General features: G+C 45.8%; 1 long non-coding RNA gene and 1 other non-coding gene across 2 annotated transcripts; both read left to right on the top strand.

Annotated features, from left to right (window-relative positions):
- The first annotated feature begins 11,373 nt into the window (after positions 1-11,373).
- On the top strand, positions 11,374-11,575 carry LOC114228329 (small nucleolar RNA SNORA74). The gene has a single exon (XR_003614472.2). It is a non-coding gene; the product is annotated as a small nucleolar RNA SNORA74 (small nucleolar RNA).
- A 6,660-nt stretch (positions 11,576-18,235) lies between these two features.
- On the top strand, positions 18,236-21,916 carry LOC114229262 (uncharacterized). Its single transcript, XR_008556000.1, has 5 exons — positions 18,236-18,563; positions 18,993-19,109; positions 20,018-20,208; positions 20,309-20,362; positions 21,120-21,916. It is a non-coding gene; the product is annotated as an uncharacterized LOC114229262 (long non-coding RNA).
- Positions 21,917-23,151: the final 1,235 nt, after the last annotated feature.

Genomic DNA, 23,151 nt, shown 5'->3' with positions numbered 1-23,151 from the left:
TTGACACATGAACCTTTTTAAATGTCAGAGAAATCTAAAAGAAAACTCAGATTTTTATTGCATTCTTCACTCACAAATCAAAGTAAAATGATTATTAAGTATGAGACACTCACATGCTATCATGTAAAATAGATGTTGTTCAAAGATAATTTTCAGAAAAAGATAAAATCAGACTATCACACTGATCAAACACAGTTAAAATATATTTAACTGATATGATATGTAGGAACCAAACAGAAATACTCATTGATTCAAAGGAAAAGTCAAAAGAGCCCAGATTTATTTTTATGGGGAAAAAAATGTTGAGACGAACTGCAAATGCAACACATTGAATTGAAAACTGGACTGTTTGTTCCAGGACAGAGTGGGATGGGGTGGGAAAGAGGTGAAGTCATGACTAGCCAGGAAATAGACATTTCCTCACTCTCATAGAGTGTTGCAAAGTAGCATATGAAGATGATGATGATGAACAGGGCAGGACTCTGCCTTATGATGCATAGTGTTACATGGAAAAGATGTTTTCTTCAGTGTGTAGTTTTAGAAGAATGAAATTCACATTGTTAATAAAGGCCAACATACAATAACTCCTGAAGAGGCACCGAGTAACCAGATCGTGGCCTCAGTTTGGGTCAGAGCTGCCCCCTTGGGAGTGACTGTAGGAAAGTGGTTGGGAATGTCCAAGCGCTCAGTGTTCTAACCCAGTAGTAGGCAAACTCATTAGTCAACAAAACCAAATATCAACAGTACAACGATTGAAATTTCTTTTGAGAGCCAAATTTTTAAAACATGAACTATATAGGTAGGTACATTGTTATTAACTTAGTTAGGGTACTCCTAAGCTGGCCTTTGCTAAAAAATCAAGGGGCCAAAGAGCCTCATGTGGCTCAAGAGCCGCAGTTTGCCAACCATTGTTCTAACCTCCTGAAGAGGCACCGAGTAACCAGATCGTGGCCTCAGTTTTGGTCAGAGCTGCCCCCTACTCTTAACAGGTCTAAGAGTACTACCTTTCAAACTCTAGGTCCATAAAACAGAGTCCACTCCTTCTCTTCCACCCAACTCTGAGCCTCATCCCATGTTTATTATTTACCTTGTGTATTTCAGTCCCTGGGACTCACTTAGCTAAATAATATTTACTGAAAGGTCTCCATATGCTGTGTGTTGCTGTCTCTCCTGAGGAGCCAGGGATAGACAAGTCTTCCTTCTTATTCAGATGCTATTACCCTCCTCTCTGTGTCCCACTCCAGAATGTGTGTGGGGAAAGGTGATATCATATATGAACATCTTGAGCTGCCTGGACTGGGAAAAGGCAACAGAGACCTGTTGATATTATAATGTCCTATTTTTTTTAATGTGTTTTTATTGATTTGAGAGAGAAAGGAAGAGAGGGAGGTAGAAACACCAATGATTAGAGAGAATCATTGATAAGCTGCCTCTGCTTGCCCCCACCACCCACTGGGAACAAGCCCAAAACCTGGGCACATGCCCTGATGGGGAATCGAAATTTGACCTCTTGGTTCATAGGTCGATGCTCAAACCCTGAGCTACACTGGGTAGGCATAATGTCATCCTATGTTTATTCTGCTTTTGACTCTATGGACACAACAGTGTTTGTTTCCTGGTTCTGAGGCAAGAAGCACATAAAGGATGGGAGAAATAAAAGCTCATTGGATTAGCAAAACAAAACTGAGAGGAGTCTGGATTACTCTGGTGGGAGGGTGAGGAATTCAGGTTATAAACGCTTCTTCCTGTTAAAGCACAATTAGCCAAAGACAAAGATTTAGTTGATCAAGTGATCATTTTTCACTCTTTTGTATATATACATTGTTTCCTAACCTATGTTTAAAATTGAAAACAATAACAATTTTAAGGAAAACCTATAAAGATTTGCATCACCTACTTTTATTCAAGGTGCAAGGAAGATGGGAATTGAGCCCCTGTACTTTCTGTAATTGAACCAGCATTTGCCATGCAGCCCTCTTGGCAGCCACTTAAATGAGACTGTGTCTGGCCTGTGGATGCACAAGCAGGAAAAGGCGATCTGCAGGGAGTGAGAAAGCTGAACTGGCAACGAGACAGCAACTAAGACTAGGATGAGAGTGAGAAGGCATCAGGAATAGATAAGAATACCATAGAGAGCCATGATTCCTTCCAGTTCCCGGCTCCATAATCTCCTTTCACTGCCCCCTTCCCAGGTAGAAAGTATTGTTCCCTTATTTCCAACAAAAATTCCTTATTAAGAAGATTGGGGTCCACAGCAGCAAATCCAGGGGACTTCCCATCATCTGTCAGGGGACAGCCCAGTGGCTCCTTGTGCTCTCTCACCCACAAGCTCAGTCATTTTCTACTTGGGACACAATAGGTGGCCAGTGAATGTCTTCTTTCTCTTCAGTCAGAGCCAAGAAGATAAAAAGTAGACTCAGACACTTAGCTTCACAATTCTTTAAATCATTATTAAAATATTTTTTTACTGTCTATGTGCCATAATGTCTATAGAATTTGCACATTAAATATACCTTCATTTTTTAATTATTTTAAAAACATTTTTTTTCATTTTTCTTTTGAGTACAAAGTTTGTTAAGAACAAATGTACATTAAAGCTTGTTCAGCACACACACACACACACACACACACACGTTTTTCAAAACGACATGAGTCTACTTTTCGACCACAGATTTCACAACCAAGTGACTGTTATTAAAATTGAAAAATAACATTTATTGGCCATTTGTCATATTGAAGTATGGTGATCATGAGTATAGTGAAGAGCACATAGGAATGAAGTTCAAGTAAGAAGTGGTCATCACCTGGGTCTAAGGATGAGACAGAAGTGGAAATTCAAGGTGCCCAAGCAGCTGGGCATTTGAGGAACAGAATGTCAGAGGCAGAAACCACAGGGAAGTAGTGACCACATCTGCCTGCCATCTCCCCTCAAGGCATTTGCCAAGTCCTACCTTGAAAGGGTGACTGACATCAATAGAACAAGCAGAAAACAGGGGAGTGTAGGAGATTTAGACTAGGTCTCAGCAACTGGACTTGAAACAGAGAGAATCACACCCCACAGATGGACAGAACTAGTTCACTTTAAGTGCACAGGAAACATTTACAATTATAGACCAAATGCTGTTTCAAAGGCCTGAGATCAGAGTATGCATGCTGATCACAGTCAATTTAATTTATAAACAAACATAGATAACTAGAAAACCCTGAAATGTTTGAAAACCAAGCAATAAACTTTTAAATAACCCCTGGGTGAAAAAGGGAATCACATGAAAATAAGGGGAAAAAATGAACTAAAAACAACAACAAAAAAAGATATATTAGAACGGTGATTTGCAGCTGAAGTAGTTTTAGAGGGAAATTACAGTTTGGAAAGCTTATAGTAGAAAAGAAGATAATACAAGTTGTGTAAAAGAGGCCTTCATATTCCGCTGGATTTGCATAATTTTAGAAATACTTCTTCCCGATATTTGGCCCACCACTTCCCACTTCTTGAAGCATTTACTTTTAAAAAATCCTTTATAATAATCCTTTATAATAAAAGGGTAATATGCAAATTGAGGCTAATGACAGAATCACCTGGAACAACTGGTCATTATGACGCGCACTGACCACCAAGGGGCAGACATTAAATGCAGTATCAGCCTCAGTGGTCAATGAGCTCCCACAGGAGGAGCTCTGCTCAGCCACCAGCTGGGCAGAGGGACTCCCCCCCTCCCCATCCCCTGAGTACATGGGTTTTCCTGCACTGGACCTCTAGTTATAATTATAAAATACTTTTCTGCCTTTTTGAGATGTAAATATTTCAAATATAGTTTTATTTATTTCAAAGGGAGAAAGGAAGTGAGAGAGAGAGAAAGAGAGAGAGACATTATTGATGAAAGAGATCCATTGGCTAGCTGCCTCCTGCACTCACTCTACTGTGGTTCCAGCCAGAAACCTGACCATGTGTCCTGACCTGGAATTCTAGCATCACCTCTGGCTTATGGTTCCAGACACCCAACATCACTCTGTTGAACAAATTGTCACGGAAAACTCAAAGGGAACCAGGAGGGGAGCTGTCATCAAGCAGTGGCCAGCTAGTGGGGGTTTTGAGGAGTGATGCCCCACACCACCTGATCCCCCTGCACACTTGCAGCCAGGAGCAAACAGCACCTGAGCTGCCCCCACTTCCAATGGCTGCAATTCATTGTCCCCAAGTAAAATGTGAACTAGAACTCTGGGAGTTAGGATAACTGGGGGCTTCAGCTATAGGATCAGAAGCAACACCAGGATAAGAAAAATGAGATGAGGTGTCAGGAGCATCATGGGTCGACTGGCCACCACAGGCCAAAGGGCTGGCCTATGAAAAACCAGGGACAGGAGGCAGATCCTGGCGTGAACCTGGTCTGCAGTGAAAACCCTCTCCCTGCCAGAGGCAGTTCACAAAGCAGCTACTGCATTCCTGAACAAAAAAAATTGAGAGATGGGTTTTGACAAAAAAAAAATAAGATTTTTAAAATAATCGCGAATCTATGCGGTATGTCCTAAAGAGGTTTAAAATATCACATGTATGTACATGTTAATGAATCACGTTTATTACAAATATAAAATTTATGAAATCAGAAGAGAGCTCTTTGCTCAGGAATTCATTCAGCCTTCTACCTGGTTCTCAGGGGCAGGGCCTTCACAGGTCACCTTTCAGGTGCTGAGAGGGGCCTGGAGACAGACAGGCAAACAAGAACCAAGGCAACTCTTTATTTCAGGAGACAAGAAGGGCCATGAAGAAAACACACTTGGCTTATATGACTAGGGAGCCACAGGGACTGCAAGGATTTCTGTTCATGCCCTAAGCAATGGCCTCAAACACAGTGGCTCACAGGACAAAGTGTGGGATCCCAGGTGCTAGGGATCAGAAACCTGAGGCAGTTCATTTGGTTGTGCTCCTCCCAGGAGGTTCTGGGGGGGCCTGGTACTGGGGAGCTGGCAGAATCCATTCCTTATGGGACAGTTCCCTTCTGTGTCCCTGCAAAGTCACTCCCAGCTTCCTGGGGGGCCCACAAAAATCTTGACCTTTGTTCCCTGCCTCCAGCCTCAAAGCCAGCCAGCCAAGTTGAGTCCTTCCCTTCTCCTCTGACCCACCCTCCTACCCAGTTGTCACTTTTAAGAAGCCTTGGTTACTGAGGGCCAGGAACTTGGGGTGAGCCACACCTCCTGTGCTTTCTGAAGAGGGCCTGGGGAGTGTTGGTGTTAATAAATGTGTATTCACTGATTTTAAACAACAACAACACAAGAAAAACTTATGCGGTTGGCCCATCTGGCTGACCTGGAAGAGTTGCTAGGTTACCTCTATTACCAGTCTTACCATTCTGACCTCTGTTAGTACTGTGACCTATTGCCTGGTATACCCCATAGGGCTTTGAGGAGGCTCCCCAGGAGTGTGAATCCCCAGCAGGCTCATGGAAAGTCTCACCAAGATATTTAAACTTAGACATGGTTGTTGAGACAGAGCTGGCCACATGGAGACCTGGGGAAGCCACCCCAAAAGGAGTCAGTGCCCCAGGGCAAGGACAGCCAGGCTGGATGGACACAGTAAAGGGCAGGGGGGCAAAGAAAGGACTCCAGTGTGGGCTGAAAATGCTGTCAAAACTTGAAGGCTTTTAGGCACGAGAATAGGGTCATAAGATTTATGTTTTTAAAGAAAAATTGGTGATTTGACATTTGAAATGACATTTGACATGTGTCTTGAGAGCCAGGCAGGATTTAGGCAGATGAAGACGGTGAGACATGCTTCAGGTACAGACAGCGGACACAGCCTGGAGGCAGGACAGATGAACACTGGGGACTGGAGCACATACCTCTCAGAGCCTGTGAGTGACGGGACAGGGCAGGGAAACAGACGACCCTGCATGGAGGGACCAGGGCAGGGGAAGAGGGGACACTCCTTGGAGGGTTCAGGGCAGGGGAAGCAGTGAACCCTCCTTGGAGGGATTGGTTGGGTCAGCGAGGAAAGGGTACCCTCCATGTTGGAAGCAGGACAGGGAGGACGGGATACTCCATGGAGGGTTCAGGGCAGGGGAGGCAGTGAACCCTCCTTGGAGGGATTGGTTGGGTCAGCGAGGGAAGGGCACCCTCCATGGAGGAAGCCGGACAGTGAGGAGAGGGGATCCTCCATGGAGGGGGCAGGGTAGGGGATGGGAACCCTCCATTGAGGGGTGGAGGCAGGGAGGAGAGGAGAAGCTCCATGGGGGGTGAAGGCAGAGAGGAGAGGGGACCCTCCATGGAGGGGGCAGGGCAAGGAAAAGAGAGGGCCCTCCATGGAGGTGGCAGGTTAGGGGGATGGGAACCCTCCATTGAGGGAAGGAGTCACGGAGAAGAGCAGAACCTCCATGGAGGGGACAGGGTAGGGGATGGGAACCCTCCAGTGAGGGGTGAGGGCAGGGAGGAGAGGGGACCCTCCATGGAGGGGTGAGGGCAGAGAGGAGAAAGGTCACTCAAAGGAGGGGGGGCAGTGCAGGGAAAAGAGAGGGCCCTCCAAGGAGGGGGCAGGGCTGGGAAAAGAGAGGACCCTCCATGGAGGTGGCAGGGTAGGGGGATGGGAACCTTCCATTGAGGGGTGAGGGCAGGGAGGAGAGGGGCCCCTCCATGGAGGGGACAGGGTACAGGATGGGAACCCTCCAATAAGAAGTGAGGGCAGGGAGGAGAGGGAATCCTCCACAGAGGTGGAAAGGTAAAGAGATGGGAACCCTCCATTGAGAGGACAGGGCAGGGAGGAGAGGGGACCCTCCATGGAGGTGGCAGTGTAGGGGGATGGAAACCCTCCATTGAGGGGAGAAGAGAGGGAGGAGAGGGGATGCTTCATGGAGGGGTAAGGGCATGGAAGAGAGTGGACCCTCGGTTGAAGACAGGGCAGGGAGGAGAGGGGACCCTTGATGGAGGTGAAAGGACAGAAAGGAGAGGGTTCCCTCCATGGAGTGGTGAGGGCAGGGAGATTGGAACCCATCATGGATGGGGCAGGGAGGAGAGAGCCCATGGAGGGTCCTCTATTTTCCCTGCCCTGCCCCCTCCATGAAGGGTCCCCTCTCCTCCCTGCCCTCAGGGGCAGGACTGGGAGGAGAGGGGTCCCTCCATGGTGGGGGGGGGGGAGTGTAGGGTCATAGGAATCCTCCATGGAGGTGGCACAAAAGTGGGATGGGAACCCTCCATGGAAGGGCCAGGACAGAGAAGAGATGGGGCCTTCCATGGAGGGGCAGGGAGGAGAGGTGACCCTCCATGGAGCGGACAGGGCAGGTAGTACAGGGGCCCTCCATAGAGGGAACAGGGCAGGGAGGAGAGGGTTCCCTTCATGGAAGGGTGAATTCAGGTGGATAGGAACCATCCATGGAGGGGGCAGGGAGGAGAGAGGACCATCGATGGAGGGGCAGGGCAGAGAGCAGAGGGGACCCTCCATGGGTGGGGGAGTGTAGAGGGATTAGAACCCTCCATGGAGGGGTTAGGGTAGGGAGGAGAGGAGACCCTCCATTTGGGGGGCAGGGTAGGGAGGAGATAGGATCTTACATGGAGGGGACAGGGAGGAGAGGGGACCCTCCATGGATGAGAAGTGTCGGGGGATAGGAACCCTCCAAGGAGGGGACACGGTAGGGGGATGGGAACTCTCCATGGAGGGTACAGAGCAGGGAGTAGAGTGGACCCTCCATGGGGGTCCAGGGCAGGGAGGAGAGGGGACCCTCCATGGAGGGGTCAGGGAGGATAACCTACATGGAGGGGTGAGGGCAGGGGGTAGAGTGAACCCTCCATGGAGGGGCCAGGACAGGGAGGAGAGGGGACCTTCCATGGAGGGGGCAGGGCAGGGAAAAGAGAGGACCCTCCATGGAGGTGGCAGGGTAGGGGGATGGGAACCCTCCACTGAGGGGTGAGGACAGGGAGGAGAGGGGACCCTCCATGGAGGTGGCAGGATAGGGGGATGAGAACCCTCCATTGTGGGAAGAGGTCACGGAGAAGAGGGGAACCTCCATGGAGGTGGCAGGGTAGGGGGATGGGAACCCTCCATTGAGGGGTGAGGGCAGGGAGGAGAGGGGACCCTCCATGGAGGGGACAGGATAAGGGATGGGAACCCTCCAATAATAAGAGAGGGCAGGGAGGAGAGGGGATCCTCCATGGAGGTGGCAAGGTAGGGAGATGGGAACCCTCCATTGAGAGGGCAGGGCAGGGAGGAGAGGGGACCTTCCATGGAGGTGGCAGTGTAGGGGGATGGAAACCCTCCATTGAGGGGAGAAGAGAGGGAGGAGAGGGGACCCTTCATGGAGGGGTAAGGGCATAGAAGAGTGGGGACCCTCGATTGAGAGGACAGGGCAGGGAGGAGAGGGGCCCCTCCATGGGGCGGTAGTGTAGGGTGATAGGAATCCTCCATGGAGGGGGCACGGAAATGGGATGGGAACTCTCCATGGAAGGGCCAGGGGAAAGAAGAGATGGGGCCTTCCATGGAGGGGCAGGGAAGAGAGGGGACCCTCCATGGAGGGTTCAGGGCAGGGAGGAGATAGGACCCTCCAAGGATGGGAGAGTGTAGGGGGATTGGAACCCTCCATGGAGGGGTCAGGGCAGGGAATAGAGGGGACCCTCCATGGGGGGGGGTTGTCAGGGCAGGGAATAGAGGGGACCCTCCATGGAAGGGCAGGGCAGGGAGGAAAGGGGACCCTCCTTGGAGGGGACAAGGTAGGGAAGAGAGGGGACCCATTTGGGGGGCAGGGCATGGAGGAGAGGGGACCTTACATGGAGGGGACAGGGAGGAGAGGGGACCCTCCATGAATGAGGGAGTGTAGGGAGTTAGGAATGCTCCAAGGAGGGGGCATTGTAGGGGGATGGGAACTCTCCATGGAGGGTACAGAGCAGGGAGTAGAGTGGACCCTCCATGGGGGTCCAGGGCAGGGAGGAGAGGGGACCCTCCATGGAGGGGTCAGGGAGGAGAGGAGACCACCATGGAGGGTGCAGGGAGGATAACCTACATGGAGGGGTGAGGGCAGGGGGTAGAGTGAACCCTCCATGGAGGGGTTAGGGCAGGGAGGAGAGGTTAACCTCCATGGCAGGGAAGGGCAGGGAGGTGAGGGGACCCTCCATGGAGGGGCAGAGCAGGAAGAGAGGGGACCTTCCATGGAGGGGGCTAGGCACAAGGACAGGAAACCTTCCTTGGAGGGGCCAGGGCAGGGGGACAGGGAACACTCCATGGAGGGGCCAGGGCAGGGGGACAGGGAACACTCCATGGAGGGGCCAGGGCAGGGGGACAGGGAATCCTCCATTGAGGGGACAGGGCAGGGGGACAGGGAACCCTCCTGGGAGGGGGCAAGGCAGGGGGACAGGGAATACTCCAAGGAGGGGGCAGGGCAGTGTGGACACAGAACCCTTCAGAGAGCGGTCAGAGCTGGGGGACAGGCAACCCCACTTGGAGGGACAGGATCGTGGGGACAGGAAACCCTCCATGCAGCGGGGAGGGCATGAGGAAAGGGAAACGAATTAGGGGGGGGCAAGAAGGGAAGAGAATGGAAACAAGGAACTCTTTATGGAGGGGCAGGGCCATTGGACCAGGAACCCTCAATGCAGGGGGGAGGTCAGGAGGAAAGGGAACCCAGTTTGAGAGAGCAGGCCAGAGAGGAGACAGAACTAACCATGAAGGGGACAGGGCAATTGGACAGGGATCCTAACTTTGAGGGGGAGGGGCAGGGAGGAGAAGGTACCCTCCGTGGATGGGGCATGGCAGAGGTGTACGGAACCCCAGTTTGACAGGTTGGGGCAGGCGGAGAAGGTACCCTCCATGGAGGGGGAAAATCAGGGGGACAGTGAATCTCATTTTGAGGGGCAGGCATTGGGGAAAGGGAACCTTTCATTGAGGGAGAAGTGCAGGGAGGAGACAGAAGCCTACATGCAGGGCATGGTAGAATAGCAACAGGGAATCCTTCATGGAGAGGAGACGCTGGGTGGATAGGGAGCCCTATTTTGAGACAGCAAGGATTTTGACACAGATCCTTAAATAGAGTGCAGGATACGGGAACACGGAACCCTCCATGCAGAGGAGAGGCTGGGGTTAGGGAGCCCTCCTTTGAGACAGCAAGGACTTAGGCACAGGCCCTTAAATAGATGGCAGGGCAAGGGGAGAGGGCATCCTCCATGAAGGTAGGAGGGCAGGGAGGACAATGAACCCCACATAGTCTGAGCAGGATAGTGGGGTTAGGGCATCATCCATGGAGGGGCCAGGGAATGGGGTACATGGAAGTAGAGATAGGTAACAGGGGAAACACACCCCTCCATGGAGAATCCCCTATCCCCTCATGGTGGGACCCTTGTTCCCCTTCCCATGGTCCCCTGTCCTCCTGCCTTTCTTCCCATGGAGGGCCCCCTTTCTCCCTGCTCTGATCTCTCTGTGGTTGGTCCCCTTTCCACTCTGCCTTTTCCCTCCATGAAGGGTCCTCTGTTTCCCTGCCCTGACCCCTCACTCACAGGCACCTGAGGGGCATATGCTCTGGTCTCTCCAGTCTTCATCTCTCCTGCCTCCAGGCTGAGTGTCCACTCTCTGTACCTGAAGCACATTCTCACCTTCTTCATCTGCCTGAATCCTACCTGAGCCCTCAAGACACATCTCAAATATCATTTCAAATGTCAAATCACAAGCAGGGGAAGGGAAAAGGGGTTGGGGGGGTGAAGGGTGGGGGCTTGCAGGTGGGGGTGGGGGGTGGGGGGGACTGGGTGGTGCAGGGTGTGGGATGTGGGGTGCCGGGTAGGGGTGGAAGTGGAGGGTAAGTGTGAGGGCTCAGGTTGGTGTAATCATGGGTGGTGGGGACTGGCGTGTGGGAGGTGGTAGTTGGTGGCTGGCGGTGAGGGTTGTGGGGTGTCAGGTGGGGGTGGCATGTGGGGGATGGGAGGTAGGGGTATGGAGTAGGGGGTTGGTGGAGGGAAAAGAGGGTATCGTGGGGATCAACAGGATGGAAGGAGACTTGAATTGAAGGCATTGAACACACAATACAATATAAAGATGATGCATTATGGAATTGCACACCTGACCTATGACATTTTATTAATGAATTTCACCCAAATAAGTTTGATTAAAAATAAATAAAAGGTGTGTCTTTGAGGTTGATTAGATTATGAGGTTGGAGCCCTCATGAATAGGATTCATACCCTTTTAAATGATACTTCATGCTATGCTTATCAGGCGATCACTTTATATGTTATATGAATGTCTAACCAATATTTTGTACATTTGAAACTAATATTGAATGTCATCTCTAATTGAAAAAATTAAATTAGTAAAGCAATTTTAAATCAAACAAAAACAAAAATGCAAATAAGAGTGATCTTGAAAAGATATAAATGAGATCATTTCAGTCTGTGCCTAAAAGCCTTCAGCGCTCTAGCAGTGGTCAGCTCTCCAGGCAGCATCATGCCTGTGATCATGTTGCACTGCTGGGAGAGGAATGCCCTGTCTGCTTCCTCCAGCTGTCCCTGCACTGACCTGGTGACATGTGGCACTGGTGCAAGGCAGAACTGTGCTTCCTTGAAAGTGAGCTAAGCATCACTTTGGCTGCTTAGTTCTAGAGTGGGAGCAGACACAGAAAAAATTAATTTAAGCCTTAATGGCTCTAGTAGCCTTTCAGTCCACAAAATGGACCTCTATCCTCCCTTCCCTACACTCCAGCCAGCCTGGCTCACCCAGCCTTGAGGAAAGAAGGAAGAACAGTGTTGCCTGGAAGCCAGTGAGCATGCATGTGGTGGGAAGGTGGAGAGAGCTGCAGTTCTCTCAGGATAGAAATGGAGGGATGCCTCTGCTAAAATCAGCCACACATGAGGGTACTCTGCCTTTCCCTACATGATGACGGAATCACACCTGCATGATCCCGCCATGCTCTCGCTCTCCTCCCAGGGGACCCAGGATCCTCCACAACAGGAAGCAGCTCTCTGGTCTTTGACAATCCACAGACACTCTGCGAAGCCCTTCAGCTCAAACAGCTGATCTCAGATTAAAGACCCCAGGCATCTTAAATACAGGGAAGCAGCCTCCTTTGACTTTTTCATTCTCCTTCTAAAAAGAATGCCAGGTCTGTGTCTTCTGTACACTGCTCAAAGATGTATAAGGATGCAGCGGGTGGCAACCGGACCTGGTGTATCCTGGGACATTTGCTGAGTCGCCTGCCTCAGACTCATAACTGACTCTGAGCTTTGACGTGCATCAATCTGGTGAACACCACTCACCTCTACCTGGGGACTCCCTGAGAACTGTCTCCTGCACCTTGAGTACTAGCAGAGACTCTGTCATTGACTGAGGCTAACAGGCACCCAGCAGATGGAGGCAGACAGAGAGGCAGAACCCGGGGTGCTCTGGGACTTTTGCTGACCTGTCCCCAGGCTCAGTGCTAGTAAAAGCCAGCTTAGGTGCTGTGCTTGGACCTTCCTGTGCTCACTCAGCCTCAGCAGAGGCTGTCACAAAATGTGAATTGCTTTGTACATCTGAATAGATTGCCCTGGACCAGTCACATAAAGCATCTGACATTGGTCAGCACCAGCATCCCTCTCAGGAAGCGCCAGGACCAACACTCCCAGGGGCCAGCTTCAGAGCACATCAGAGCGGGATACAATTAGCCTCACAAGCGGCATATCCAAAGAGACATCTGGCAAGCACCAGACCCTGCTGAGATGAATTGTGCTCCACGTGGTCAACACCTGTCAGCAGCTCATACGCTGTAGGCAGCGTCCACTGAGGTCAAAGCCAAATAGCCTGAGCATCAACTCAATACATGCATGGGCCAATGGCAATCAAGAATCCACTACCACAGCAAGGTTCACATAACACACACACAGTGGACACCCCTGGAGCACTTGGCTCACGTGATCCAGAAGATTGCGCCATGGGGTTCCACAGGACACCTGCTACACAAAGCCACACTACCCAGACTTGGATTCTCATACACAGAAACAAAAACACAGAGGCAGCCAAAAACCGATGACAAACACACATGCCCCAAATTCAAGAACAGGAGACACATCCAGAAAAAATACTCAATGAAGTAATGGCAAGCAATATACCAAATACAAGGTGTTTAAATAAAAATGGTCGTAAGGATGTTAATAGAAGTGAGGGGAAGAATGAATGAAATCAGTGGGACCTGGAAAACTGATAGTAAGCATGAAAAAGAACATTAAACCCACATAAAAGATGCTTTTAGAAATAAAGACTACAGTCTTTGAAACGAAGAATACACTAGAAGAAATAGTTGGATAAAGCATATAATTGAATTAGTGATTTGAGGACAAGGTCGCAGAAGACAAAAGCAGCAAAAAAAAAAAAGTTTTAAAAATGAGGTCTGTTTAAGGGATTTTTGGAACACCATGAAGCATAGCAACATCCATGTTATAGGAGTACAAGGAGGAGAAAAGAAAGATTAAGGGAATGCAGCCTATTAAAATAAATAATGACTGAACACTTCCCTACCCTGGTAAAGGAAAAGAAACACAAGTCCAGGAAACTCTGATTCCCAAATGAGATGAACCCAAAAAGACCAAGACATATCACAATTAAAAAGACAAAGATTAAAGACAGGACATCTTAAAACAACAAAAGAAAGACAGTCAGTTACCCACGAGGGTAACTGTCAATCAAGACTCAGTTACCACAGGAAGGTTCACATAACACACACAGGGGACATATCTGGAGCACTCAGCTCAGGTGATCAAGGAGACTCTGACACTGGGTTCCACAGGACACCTACTACACAAAGCTACACTACCAAGATTTGGATTCTCATACACAGAAACAAAAAAACAAACAAACAAAAAACAGAGGTAGTCAAAAAGCAAAGACAAAGAAACATGCCCCGAATTGAAGAACAAAAGCCACATCCAGAAAAAATGCTAAATGAAGTGGAGGCAAGCAATAGACTGGATACAGAGTTGTTGTCATCTTATTTCTCTACAGAATCATACCAGGCCAGTAGGGATTGGCACAAAATATTCAAAGTAATGAAATCCTGGGACCTTCAACCAAGACTTCTTTACTCAGCAAGGCTGTCATTTAAAATTGATGGAGAAATAAAGAGCTTCCCAGATAAGAAACAGCAAAAGAAGTGTGTTACCACCAAACAATCAGTATAAGAACTGTCAAGCAGGAATAAAAGGAAAGCAGATTTGAAAGAATAAAACATATCTATGAATAATCACTTTAAATGTAAGTGGCTTAACTGCTGCAATTAAAAGACATGGTAGCTGAATAGATAGGAAAACAAGACCATATATATACAGTCAACAAGAAACCTACCTCAGAATGAAAGACATACCGATGAAAAGCAAGGAGATGGCAAAAGATATTTCATGCAAATGCAAATGCAAAAAAAAAAAAAAAAAAAAAAAAGCTGGGGAGGTAATACACAGAGCTGTCAAAATAGACTTTAAAACAAAGGCTATATTAGGGGATAAAGAAGGACACCACATAATAATAAAGGGAGCAATCCAACATGAAGATATAACCCTTGGATACATGTATTTTCTCAACAAAAGAGCACCTAAATGTGTAAATCAAATCATGATGGACATAAATGGAGAGACCAACAATAATACAGTCATAGTAGGGGATTTTAACACCAGTTGGCGTCAATAGATGGATCTTCCACACAGAAAATCAAGAAGGAAAGAATGGCCTTAAATAACATACTACATCTAATGGATTTAATTGTCATCTTCAGAGCATTTCACCGTGAAGCAGTAGAATATACATTCTTTTTAAGTGGACGTGCAACATTTTCTCCTATAGACCACATGTTAGGGCACAAAAACAGTCTCAGTAAATTTAAGAAGATTGAAATCATATCAAGAATCTTTCCTGACAATAACTGTATAAAACTAGAAGTCCATAAGAAAAAATGATATACATGTGATCTATTACAGAATTGTATACACCTAAAACCACTCTGCCACAATAAATTTATTAACAAAGAAATAAAAGCAATGAAAAGCACACACACAAAAAAATAAAATCTGGAAATAGATGGTGGTGAGAGTTGCACAATGTCAATATACTTAATGTATACTTAAATGTGGTAAAAACAGAAAAAGAAATAAACAGTAAAACACAGAAAGTCTTGGAGGCTAATTAACATGTTACTAAATTATGAATGGTTATCAATGAGATCAAGGAAATAATGAAATGATACCTTGAAGCACATGGAAATGAGAGCACAACAAGCCTAACTCTATGGGACACAGCATAAGCTAAGAGGCAAATTCATAGCATTACAGGCTTACCTCAAGAAACAAGAAAAATCTGAAATACGTCATCGAACTTTACACTTAGAGGAACCATTGCAAAAGAAAAACACCACAAAATGAGGAGAATAACGGAAATAATAAAGATCAGAGCAGAAAAAAACAAAAGAGTAAAAAACAAGAGATCAATGAAGCACGGGCCATTGTGGGTCAGTGGTTAGAGCTATGGTCCACACACCAAAGGATCATGGGTTCAATTGCCAGTCAAGGGCACGTACCTGGATTGCAGGTTCACCCCTGCCCCCTGTTGAGGTGTGTGTGTGTGTGTGTGTGTGTGTGTGTGTGTGTGTGTGTGTGACAACCATTTGATGTGTGTGTCATCTCTCTCTCTCTCTCTCTCTCTCTCCTTCCCTATTTCCCTCTTCTCTTTCTTAAAAAGAAATCATTGAAAAAAATATCCTTGAGTGAGGATTAAAAGAAAAAACAACCTCTCAACCAACACAGGTGCTTGACTGGATGGCTTCACAGTGCATTTCATCAGACATTCAGAGAAGAACTAATACCTGTTCTCCTCTAACTGATCCAAAACAATCAAGACAAGGGAAGACTCCTAAGATCATTTAATGTGTCCAGCATTATCATAATCCCCAATCCAGAATAAGACTCTACAAAGAAAGAAAATTATAAGCCAATATCCCTGATGACCACAGATGCAAAAATCCTGAACAAAATATTGGCAAACTGGATCCAGTAACACATTAAAAATTGAGGTTTATTTCAGGCATGTGATCTTGGTACAGTATATGCACATGAAGAACATGATACAGCATAAACAAAATAAAGAATATAAATCACACAGTTATGACAATAGTTGCAGAAAGAGCATTCAACAAAACTCAGCACCCATTGATTATAACAACTCTCAGCAAAGTGTGAATAGAGGGAACACACCTCAACAAAATGAAAATCATGTAGGACAAACCTACCGCCAACATCATACTCCATGGACAAAAGGTAAAAGTGTTCTTCTTCAGATCAGGAGCAAGTCAGGGATGTCTGCGGTCATCATATGTATTCAACACAGTGTGGGAAGTCCTAGCGACTGCAATTAGAAGAAAAAATTAGAAATGAAAAGAATTTGAATTGGAAAGGAAGAAGTATGACTGTCATCATTTGGAGATGACATAATGTATATAGACAACCCAAATGATTCCATAAAAAAACGACAACTGTAGAAATGATAAAAGAATTCAGAACAGAGCAAGATAGAAAATAAATATCCAGAAATCAGCTGCATTGTGATACAATAATAATGAACTCTCAAAATGGAAACCATGAAAAAAATCTCATTCACATTTGCATAAAAAAATAAAATACCTAAAATTACATTTAACCAAGGATGTTAAAAGACCAGTACTCAAAAAATTAAAAGACACTGAAGAAAGAAATTGAAAGCTTGAGTGGTGGTGTCAAGTGGTTAGAGTGTCAGGCCAAACATCCAAGGGTCATAGGTTCCATTTCCAGTCAAGGGCACATAGCTGGATTATACTTTGATCCCTGGCCACCTTTTGGGTGAGTGCAGGAAGCAACCAATCAATGTGTCTCTCTCATATCATTGATTCTCTGTCTGTCTCTCTCTCTCTGTCTCTCTTACTCCCCCTACCCTCCCTCTCTGCTTACTCTCTCCCTTGCACACTTTTTCAAAAAGCAAAGGAAAAAACATCCTCTGATGAGGATTCACACATTTAAAAAAAGGAAGGAAGGAAGGAAGGAAGGAAGAAAGGGAGGAGAAGAAAGGAAGGAAGGAAGGAAGGAAGGAAGGAAGGAAGGAAGGAAGGAAGGAAGGAAGGAAGGAAGGAAGAAAGAAAGAAAGAAAGAAAGAAAGAAAGAAAGAAAGAAAGAAAGAAAGGGAAAGAAAGTTAAAAAAGAAAGGAAGAAAGAAGGAGGGAAGGAGTTAAAGAAGATACAAATAAGTAAAAGCATATCTGGTGTTCACAGATAGGAAGAATTAACATCATTAAAATGTCCAATGTCATATTTCAGATAGCTACAACAAATATCACAAAAATTTATATGGAAGTACAAAAAAAAAAAAAAAAAAAACAACACAAAAAACAAACCAACAAACACAACACACACACAAATAAAACAAAATAAACCAAACCAAAGCCACAGTCATTTTGAAAAGGAACAACAAAGTTGGAGGAATCATGCTAACTGATATCAAACTGTACTACAAGGCTAGAGTAATAAATAGAGCATGGTACTGGCATAAAACAGATAAATAGATCATTGGAACAGAATAAAAAGCCCAGAAATGAACCCATGCATTTATGGTCAATTAATATCTGACAAAGGAAATAAGAACATACAATGGGGTACAGATAGTCCATTCGATATATGCTATTGGGAAAATTAGATATGTATAAAATTAAATGATAGCAGACTACCTTCCTACACCATATAGAAGAATAAATTCAGAATGGATTAAAGACTTGAATGTGAGATTCGAAACCATAAAAATTCTAGAAGAAAATAAAGGCAATAAATTCTTATAGTAATATTTTTTTTTATTCTGATATATCTCTTTGGGCAAGGGAAGCAAAAGAAAAAGTAAACAAATGGGACTACATCAAATTAAAAATTTGTTGCACAACCAAGGAAAACAAGAAGAAAATGAAAAGACAACCCACTGAATGGGAGAACATATTTACCATTGATACATCTGATAAGGGCTAAAGATCCAAAATTTATAAAGAACCAATAAAATTCAACATCATAAAAAACCCAAACAACACAATTTAAAAATGAGCAAAGGACCTAAATAGACACTTCTCCAATGAGGACCTGCAGATGACCATTACTCAAATAAATAAAAAGATGCTGAACATCACTAATCATTACAGAAAGAGAAATGAAAATCAGAGTGAGGAATCACCTCACATTTGTCAGAATGGCTATCTATAAATCAATAAACATCAAGTGCTGGTGAGGATGTGGAGAAAAGGGAACCCTCGTGTCCTCTTGGTGGAAATGCAGATTGGTGCAACCACTGTGGAAAGCAGTATGATGCTTCCTCAAAAATTAAAAATACAGCTGCCTTATGACCTAGCATTTCCACTTCTGAGAATATATCTGCAGAAACCTGAAACACTGATCTCAAAGGGTATATGCACCCCTATGTTCACTGCAGCATTATTTACAATAGCGAAGATTTCACAGCAGCCCAAGTACCCAGCAGCAGATAAGCGGAGACAAAGCTGTGGTACATTATACACAACAGAATACTACTCACCCGCACACCCAAAAAGGAAATCTTATCTTTTGGAACAGCATGGATGGAGCTGGTGAGTATTATGCTAAGTGAAGTAAGCCAGTCATAGAAATACAAGTTCCTTAAGGTTTCATTATATGTGGAATCTAATGAACAAAATAAATTACAATCAAAATAGAAACAGGCTTATAGATATAGAAAACAGACAGCTCTCAGAGGGGAGGGAGGTTGAGGGACTAGGTGAAAAAGATGAAGGGATTAAGCAAAAAAAAAAAAAAAAAACTAATAGACACAGACAGCAGTTTGGTGATTATCAGAGAGAAAGGGTGTGTGTAGAAGAGGGTTTAGAAAGGATACATTGTGATGGAAGGAGACCTGACCTGAGGGGAGGGGGAAGGGCAGTGAGACACATAATTCAACACACAGATAATGTGTTATAGAACTGTATACCTGAAAGCTACATAATGTCATTACCAATCTCGCCCCACTAAATTCAATTTAGAAAAATAGCACATTGTGACACATGCTACAACCTGGATGCACCAGTCACAGAAAGACAAATACTGTGTGATCACTCTCACATGAGGTCCCTGGAGCCATCAGAGTCATAGAGACACAGGTAAGATGGAGGGTACCAGGGGTGGGGATGGATGCAGTGTTGTTGTTTAGTGGGGCCGGAGCTTCAGTTGGAGAAGATGAGAACAGTGATGGTGATGATGGTGGTGACGGCAGCACAACCATATGCCTGTATTTAACACCACTGAACTGCGCACTGAAAAAAAGTTAAAATGGTAAATTTCATTGTGTATATTTTACTGTGATAAAAATATACCAAAAAATAGAAGGCACTGTCCTCGGTGTGGGTGAATCAGATAGAGCTGTTCTTTATCTGGACCACATGGAGAATGCACGTGATAAAAGAGCACAGGACTCAACACTCACACGAGAAAATGGGCACAAAGGGAATCAGGAAACCTGACTTACTGGGTGGTTGGGTCAATGTCAATATCCTGGTTGTGAGATTTTCATAAGATATTATTGAGGTAAACCGGGTCAGATTAGCTGGGCCACATCTGCATTATCTCTTACAAATAATGTGAATCCACAGTTACATTTTTTAAAAGGTTAAAGAATAAAAGGGGTGCCCCAGATTTGGTTTTCTTGCCCCAGAGATTCTGGCCCAGCAAGTCCAGTTGGGGTCGGGGCCGAGTATAAGGGATTGCCCATGAGAACTGGGAGTCAGTGGGGTTGAGGGCCACCATCCAGACCAGTGACCTCCACAGCTAAGTTCTCATCCCATCAAGGGCTTTACACAGCCTTTATTAAGGTGCTGTGTCTCAGCCACTTCTCATGTGGTCACTCGGGTGAACAGCTCCTTCACTGTACCGCGTGGTTTCATCAAGGAGCTTCCAAACCTTTTAAGCATCTCACAAACACAACATGGGCAGCAGTCCTCTCACAGTGACCCTCTGCTTCATTAAACCACATCCACCAAGTGAAAAGAATGGGCGTGTTGTGCCATTCCAGGAACGCTGGGCCATGGTCCTGTCGACAGAGCAGAGTCACTTCTTGGTGTCTTGGTTGGGTGCGGCACAGTGCCCTGGAGAGACGCTACCCAAGGACAAGGATGAAGGAAGGCAGCATTGTCATTGGAAGCACGTGCCTTTTAATCATCTACAGATCGCACCTGCAGAAACAACACTTATGCTCTGTTAAAGGTCAGGAAGGGTAAAAAAATTTACTCTGTGTACCCGGCAGAGTGGTATTCAAAATTACGGTAAAAATAATACCTTGTCTTCATATGCTCTCTCCTTCCAGAGATGGCTCCAATTTACCTGTCAACTTGACCGGGAGATGAAAAAAGTAATGCTGGTGAGTGAAATCAACACATCCCCATTTTTAGGGGGTTAAACGAAGATGAGAGACGGAGCTTCACTCATCGAAGGTCTGACATTTTACTCTGTGGTCCAGTCAGGGAGGTTCTAATGGTACATCAAAGACTGAATCATTAGGGTAATAATGTGGGCTGTCATAAAGGACTTTTAAGTGTCTGAACCCAGTAAAATCTTTCTCCTTGTGTTCCATGGTGTGCGACAGGGAGCCACCGAAGTTCATCCTCTCCACCCAGAGGCTCAGTGCTCCAGGGCTCCTCTCCTTGTAGATTCAGCTGGCAATGAGCACAGACCGAAGGGGTAGAGGTCAGACAGAGGAGTGCTGTCAGGAAGGCCTGGGAGCAGCCACTCATGGCTGTTCTTGCATCTGGCCAGACCTGACTCACATGGTGAGAGAGGCTCAGAAACGCAGAAGAGCACAAACACCTTGCATCTTGGCACATAGGACAGCATGCTCACCCTCTTTTCCCTGCACCTGCGCAGCCAGCCAACTCAGTCACCTTCTTCAGGAAGAACATTCAGAGAGAACAATAAAAGTATCTATTCCCATAGCACTTCAAAGTACTAAAAGAAAAGAAACCCCTCTCCATGCATTTCTAAAGCCATGGCCTGGGCATAAGCCCCTCAAATGCTGAGGAAAACCCATCTCTGGTGAGGACCTGGGACAATGGGGCCCTGGACTCCAAAGTATTGGGAGGACTCCTGTTATTTATTTTTTTTCCTTTTTCTTTTGTCAGTTTTCCCTGAAAAGCATCCTGTTATATGAAGCTTCCACACAGCTCATGGAGAGGAGTCTAAGATTCTCAGCGAACCAGAGATTCTAGCAGAAGGACCTGGAAGGTGGCTGAAATGCAGGGGGAGAGGAGCTGTGGGTGAGCTGGGCCCCCACAGAGCACACCCCAGAGGCTAGCATAGGTTCTATGCACGCTCTTGCTGAGGTCACCTCCAGGGCTGCTGAGACAGAAGTGAGGTGTGAACTTCATATGCTCCACAGACTGACACAGTGGGCTCTCACCTCTGCCACTCAGTGGTGGGAAGACAGACTGTGGAGCCCGTCCAGTCGGGGCAGCACATCCATCACCAGCCTCCTCTGAAGTCTGGAAGAAGAACTGAATGTGAACACGCACAGGGGTCAAGGGCCAGGGGCCAGGGCTGTAGAGCCCCAGCCTGCAGTCCCACCACACCCTGCACTTTAGTTTCAAGTACAAGCTCATTTTTGCCAATAGCACAACATTTTTTTAAGAGTAAGAATTGTAGGTTTGACTTTGAAGAAAAAATAACTCAAATTACATTAGAGATTTCAGAAATCAACTACAGTCCTCCGCTCTACCAGCTGAGCTATCGAAGGGACTACATTAGAGATTTCAATGTTGGTTTGTCACATCTTCAATGGATATTAGCTGAACCCATTGTGGTTATCATTTCACAACGTATGTAAATCAAACCACAGAGCTGTCTGCCTTAAACTTATACAGTGAAAAAAATATCAATTTTTTCTCAATAAAGCTGGGGAAAATAAAGAGTGCCTTAATAAATGGGGGGAAAATATGGTTATAGGTGTAATGGAATGCATACATCATAACTAAAAGAAAGCAAATCAGGAGACACATGTATACAATAGTATCATCTGCCCTGGAGGCGTGCTCAGTGTTTGAGTATTAACCTATAAACCAGGAGGTAATTCATGGAGTCCCTGTCAGGGCACATGTCTTGGGTGTGGGCTGCAACCTCAGGAGGGGGCATATAGGATGCAGCTGATAAATGATTCTTTCTCATCATTGATGTTAGTATCTCTCTCTCCCTCTCCCTTCCTCTCTAAAGTCAATACACTATATATTAAAATAAATTAATAGTATCACCTCAAAAAGGTATCTGGATATATAAATGTAAGAAAGACAAAAGGAAATACTTTGAAATGTTGACAGTGGTTAACCTTGAATAGTGGAGAGAAGTGATTTCTTTTACTTTATATTGTTTTTAAATTTCTACTAATGATCCTATATTATTTTGATAATGAGAAAAAAATCTTCTAAAAAAAACATTTAAGTAACTTTTTTTTTTTTGGTGTAAAATGCATTTTGCATCCATGTTCAGTGACCATCCACTTATCTTTGAGAAATGTAAAAAGGGCTTTGGGTTGTGAAATATCCTTTAAAATGCATTCTTGCACTCTAACAGCTTTGAATGGGAACACTGGGCTTTGGAGATGCTGGGTCTGCTTGGAAAAAACAATGGGGCAGGTGCTGGAGGCTTGTCAGGGTCTCCTAGGCAGGTTGCCTCAGGGTCCATAGCTCAGGCTGTATTTGAAGAATTCCTCATTGGAAGGCTAATATATACAGTAAATGTTCATATTTGATAAACTTTAGACATGAGCCATAGCAAATTTTCTTTTAAAACAGTGTTTGCCATTCTTATTGCAAAATCTATATATATAAAAGGCTAATGTACTAAGTTTCCAACCCTCCGACCAGTTGCTATGACACGCACTGACCACCAGGGGGCAGATGCTCAACACTGCAGCTGCTGGGATGTGAACTGCCCATTTACAGAGAAACATCACTGCAAACCTGGAGTCCACAAGCAACACTCTGCTTTTCCCAAGTAGACACAGGTTTCGCCACCACCCTGATGTGACACCCAACCAAATCCCAGCCAACAATGCTGAGACCCCATGGCTCAAAGCCTACAGCCCAGCCAAGCATGGAAATGGTGGCTGTGGGCACCAGGTAATGAGATCACATAGCAATGCCTGGTTTCCTCTCCCTGGCA

The sequence above is a fragment of the Eptesicus fuscus genome, chromosome 5 (genome assembly GCF_027574615.1).
Source record: "Eptesicus fuscus isolate TK198812 chromosome 5, DD_ASM_mEF_20220401, whole genome shotgun sequence".
Lineage (NCBI taxonomy): Eukaryota > Metazoa > Chordata > Mammalia > Chiroptera > Vespertilionidae > Eptesicus > Eptesicus fuscus.
Note: the sequence above shows the minus strand (reverse complement) of the source record. Positions and strands in the feature narration are given on the sequence as shown.